The sequence below is a fragment of the Belonocnema kinseyi genome, chromosome 7, assembly GCF_010883055.1.
Source record: "Belonocnema kinseyi isolate 2016_QV_RU_SX_M_011 chromosome 7, B_treatae_v1, whole genome shotgun sequence".
In the NCBI taxonomy this organism is placed as follows: domain Eukaryota; kingdom Metazoa; phylum Arthropoda; class Insecta; order Hymenoptera; family Cynipidae; genus Belonocnema; species Belonocnema kinseyi.
In genome coordinates this window covers 68,119,244-68,125,141 of record NC_046663.1, presented here as the reverse complement: position 1 = coordinate 68,125,141, position 5,898 = coordinate 68,119,244, and the positions used below count along the sequence as shown (strand labels likewise).

Here is a 5,898-nt window from a genome sequence, read left to right as displayed (position 1 = left end):
TTTCCAATAAATATTGAATAAAATTCAATTTTTATTAATTTTGAGTTTAATGTTAATCTTTTAATTAAAGGATATAAATACATTGGAATAATACATACAGAATTGATATTTTCGCATTCCATTTTCATATTTCCTAAGCTTTTCGAGCTTACTTCTCGGATTTAATTTTTTGCCACACGTTTTCCAAGGCCAAATATTCGATTCGCCTGAAATGAGAAAAGCCACATTAAATACGTATTACGTATATTATATTAATTGCTTAACAACAACAAACTAATTAAAAATTACAAAGAATTAAAAATATAACTTACCTGTACTCTCTTTGCTATTATTTTCATTTCTTTACAGACCTGAGTGTTGATTGATCAGATTTTGGATAGAAAAAATGTAATTCTATGCTTTTCACTTTCAACTTCACCTTTAAATAATTAAAAAAATCGTTACTAAATAAATTATAATCTATTAAATAATTTAAATACTGCAGACTATTTTTTATGATTTTAGTTTTTTATATATCTTGTACTATTCAGTTTTTAGTTTTGTTCACGTCCTGAGTCTAAATTTCGGCCATCTGCTGGGCTTTCTCGTTTTGTTTTTCAATTATTTGATTTCTCCTGTTTAAATCATCATTATATTCTATTATAAATTAAGAAAACTCCTTTTTATGTTAGCAATCCTGCTGCATTAAGTTCAAACGGGCGTTGTACTTCATTTGCCTGATCATAGCAAAAACGTTATAAGTTTTAATTATTAAATTTCCTTGAAATTTCTAATTCAAGATCCACTGCCTCAAGATTACTGGTTGGAATCTATGCTTTCTGACCTGTAAATAAATTGCATTGAAATAAGAACTTAGTTTTTAATTTTAACCGTGAAATTTTCATAAATCTTATGAATTCCAAGATCGACTATAATATATTCAAATTATTATTATTATGATTTTCAAATTTTGTATGCAAGTAATCAAGCTTTCCCGAGTCGAAATTTAGACTTCTACTTTGAAGTTGCAGCTGCTTATTCGAACCTGCTTTGATGCTATTTAAACTTTTAGCCCCTGCTTTAAACTTTTAACTCTTAGAGAATGAAACATTAGAGCCTACTTTAAAGCTGTGACACCTCTCTGAAGCTACTTTGAATCTTTAGAGCCTACATTTTTATAACTCAAGACCGTACTTTCACGCTATTTAACATCAACTTCAATAATGACCACACATTGAATATTTTTAACCTACAATGTTCAAGCTTCATGAAAATAAAGTAAAAATAATTTTTTACTCAGGTTAATTGAACTCATTGCTCATCTTAGTGAATGAATGCATACTTAATTAACAAAATTCCTTAATTCAAGATTTAACCTAATTGTCATTAATTATTTATATATAAATCAATCCGTCTTTGCAATGCTTAATCACAGAAAAATATTTTTTCTTAACTGAAAATGCTAAAAAATTTTATGAGAATGATATTCATCATGGAAAATTACTAAATATTGTCGATTAATAAGTAATGATAAACATTTTTATCAATAATTAATTAAAGTTTGTGTATTCAACAGTCATGTAAGTGATTGAGAATCACAAGAAATTATAAGAATAACATATTTTCTATCGCAAACAGAAAATATTATGTATGAAATAAAAAATTTGAAAAATATATTGAAATATATATTTAATAATTATAATTAAATTCACAGATGTCATTAAATTTTTACTACAGTATTGCGCTTAATTTATTTACTACATGATATTGTGAAGAAAATAATTTTTTCCCAAGGAACAGTACCACTTTTCCAATGGTTTGGTCATTTTTGTTACTAGACAATAATAATTGAGAGTTTCTTAAACATTCTTTTAGAGAAATATTACTATTAACGTGCCTAACACTTGATTTAGGAGGAAACAGCATATCACTTTAATTTCAAGATTGAACTGCCATAACGAAATAATCTCAAAATTGTATCTAACTGCACGCAAGTCACACTTGCACTTAACAGGTGATGTTTTCTGATATGATATTTCGTTTTTTTTACATTTCAAGTTCACTGCACGATTAGAAACCATACAAATCTTGCATATGAGCTAAAGTACTCTAAGAACGTCAGCGTTCTTGGTTTGAGTTCATACATGTTCATTATTTTTATAATGTACAATTTATAAAAAAAATTATATATTGAAATTTATATTTCGACTTCTTTCAGACTATTTATTCAGAATTGTACAGAAATAACTTTTCGGATTCGGAGCGATTCCATTATCAGAATATCTTTTGTATAATCTAAACCATTAGAAACATATTGTGCAAAGTAATACAAAGTAATAGTGAAAACTAATATAATAGTAAATAACAATATCTTTTATATTTCGGAAAATTTAAATGTAGTCTTTTTGCATGTTTCTTAGAACAAATTAGAGATATGGATGGACAGAAACCGAGAAATTTAAGATCCCGTGTGGAAATTTCGTCGTGGGCCTAAACGGGCCCACAAAATTATTTCAGGCCCAACTGGGCCTGACAAAACCTTATCCTGACCTAGTGATCCAGCCTGGTTGAAGCTAGAATAAAATGTTTAATCTGGCCAAGGCCTACCTCGATGACCAGGCTAGATCGCCGATTCGCCGAGCTTGGCCGAGGCTTTACACTAGTTTATTATCGATTCTGCGCCTTTTTAATAGTCAGAAATGAATATGTCCATGTTTCTTTTTAATCTCTAGCTTTTCTCTGGATTTACTTGATAAACATGATTGACATTACATCATTTATGATTGACATCACGTCATTTTCAACGTGACTGCCGTCACGTTGAAAATTCACGGACGCCGAGAGTTTCACGCACGGAAGCATTTTGACGTGGAAAATCTAAAAGAAAAATTGAAACTACTATGCAATATGTTTTTTTTCATCAACATCAATCACCAAGAATGTTTAAAATATCGACAAGCAGTTTAAACTAATTATCAAAATGTGTTTTAATTAAAAACAGTAAAAAGATGGCGCTGATTGGCATTTGCTTGCCGTTCCGAAAATCGTCACGAAAGTTCATGTCAGTTCGGAACTTCTCGGTCCGAGACACGACAACAACCCGATTGGTTATACTTACCACACTTATTCGAAATTATTAATTATGTAAATGAATTTGCGGCAACAAGTAATAACTGTAAAGTTATTGAAAATAATTCTTGGATCATACAAAAGACTTAGAAGGTGAAAGTTAAACAATTATTTGATTATACTCCTTAGAAATAAATTATCGATTGTAAATTTATAGAAGGAATACCTTTTTTATCACAAATATGAATTGAAAATAATTCTTAATATTTTGTATGCACATCACAGATTTTATTTGTTGTAAACAATTAATTTACGCATTTACTCAAATTAAATAATTTCACAGAATGTATGTTACTTAAAGTTTAGTTACCCCTTTACAACTTGTCGTGGCATTGCAGACATGCACTCCTGTGATTGGTCACAGAAATAATGTAGGTCGAACCGCGTTCCTCTTTCCGTAATCGGGAATTAACGGTTTATAATCGAATTCAGGTCTGATTTTTTAATTTTACCATGTGGAATTTATAATTTAAAGAAAAAGAACGTCAAACTTGCACACTTTAAGAGCATTATTTTTTTCTAAAGGGAAGGTGCTCAAATGCAACAAAAAGCTTGCTTGATTAAAAATTGCTAAATATCGCATTGAAGTAATATTTAGAATGAAAAGTAACAATTATTTAACAACAACCATTCTTATAGATATCCCAATAAACAAGTAAATTTATGTATGCTAAATATTTGTATTGTCAATAATAATATTATAAACCAATTAGAAAATGTGCATATTTGTGCATATACCCTTGCATATTTGAACCAGTTAATGTTATTATATATTTATGTTTTTATATATTATGAGTATTTATATTTCAATTATTACTACTTTTCTCATCGTTTAAGTGTAAGTGCACTTGATTTACATTCTTTGTCATCATGGTTACGTTTTTCAAAATCTAAGGTATGAGTAACATTGGTTATTATGTATCAATGTTCATTCTTATAATTGATGTAAAAATTAGGGAAGAAAACAACCCAAGATAACTCAGACGGTACTTTTGTAAAAACGAAAAAATTATCACAAAAGTAAAAATCAAGTGCACTTACACTTAATTGATAATAATGATACTAATAATTAAAATATAAATACTCGAAATATGTGAGGACATAATCAAATAAAAATAATAATTATAAGCTGTTCATAATGGGTGGACACGCTGGGGCTTGCCAAAAAGTAAGCAACCCGTCTTGCACGCTAATGCTATTATTATGGGAGTGTATGCGGGGTTGCATATATTTTGTTAAGCCCCAACATGTCCACTCTGAGCTTCCACCAACCAGTGCAAACCTGTTCTAACTTGTTCAAACCTGTATCATTTAGCTACAAGGATATTTTTACACGGGAAGTTTAAATATTAATAAATTTCTAGTTCACAGAGGAAGCAATATGACAAAAGTGAAAGTCAAGATATAAGTTTAGTCTACTAAGTTTTAAATGATAGCAATATTCAGAGAAGTTGTAGGCTCCAGAATCTACGATCATGGTTCCTTAAAGCAACCAATCCCGACACAGCTGGAACGTGTACGTCATCCACTCCTGTTCTTTTTATCCGGGAAGGTAAGAAAGAACGGAAAATTTACGCAAGATAATTCGTAAAACACTGTTCCTTAGAGTGCGGTCACTAGCCGCGGATGACCTTACGCGTCAGACGGCACAGTTGGAGGAAAGGTTTCACCTCGGGGTACTTTTTTAGAGTTACCAACCTTTGTGCAATGTTAGGAGGAAAGTGTTGTCGAACCCGATGCAGTGATTCCAGTAGAACAGCCTTTGGAATGTGACTTGCGATCGTCTAAAACTGTTGCTGGCAAGTCGGGATTTTGTTGAGATGGACTTTGTAGCCTTGGTACAGCCTGCTCAGCTCGAAAAGAAGAGCCTGATATTGCGTCCGTTTTTCTTCCTCCTTTGCAACACTCATACGTTTAATGATGTAAAACAAGAAATTCCAGTAGATCTTACACTGATCATTGTCTACAACAGACTCCAGTTCCCCTTGGGCGTATGGCAGGACGGGCATTATACGTACTAACATGATAGAAATGCCGCAGATGGTAATATAACACTTTTAAAGCCGTATCGTGTCTCTCTGTGTACCCGAAGCGTACATGCTTTGAGCATTCACTGAGAACATGTCTAATCGTTTCTGGCTCTATCTTGCACGCTCGGCAGTTGCTATCAGCTACAGGTACATTCATTATGCGCTCACGGTAAACTAAGGTGTCTATAACACCGTCTTGACCAGCAAAAAGGAATCCGTCCGTTTGCCACCTTAATCCAGCAGATTTAAAAGAACATTTTGGTAGAACCATCGATAGCTCTTCTGTACATATAATACCGTAGAATTTTCCATAAGGGGGTTTCCCAGCATGTTTCTTTAGTAGAAGCGAATGTTCTGTTTTCTGTACATGAATTTTAAGCAACAAAGGTGTTTATGATGCTAGGCCGTATGTAGCAGGCTGTAGCTAGAACCATTTTTCGATGAAGACATTCTGAGATCAGCAAATCTCTACCCCCTTTAAATCGAGGGGGTATATACGAGGTACAGAGGATCTAGTATGATGACTGTGATAGATTGTCATCATCTTGCGTGTCCTTCGGTCAAGTTACTTCAACTCATCGACGTTCCATTTTACTGCATAAAACGTGTAAAACAGTATAGGAACGGGCCAAAATATTGGTCACCTGGATCTTATTCTTCCCAGATAATTCGGAAGCCCAAATTTTTTTGAGAATTTTTTGATACCTTTTTTCAAGGGCCGTTTTTAACACACGCATATGTTGGGTTTCCACTTGCGGTA

General features: G+C 32.2%; 1 long non-coding RNA gene across 1 annotated transcript in view; it reads right to left on the bottom strand.

The window, feature by feature from the left end:
• The window catches only part of LOC117177240, a 6,638-nt gene extending 1,547 nt beyond the window's left edge, over window positions 1-5,091 (bottom strand). The window contains exons 1-3 of the long non-coding RNA XR_004467681.1: window positions 4,807-5,091; window positions 312-823; window positions 99-206 (exon numbers count right to left, since the gene is read on the bottom strand). This is a non-coding gene — a long non-coding RNA (uncharacterized LOC117177240). The remainder of the gene's footprint in view (window positions 1-98; window positions 207-311; window positions 824-4,806) is intronic.
• Window positions 5,092-5,898: the final 807 nt, after the last annotated feature.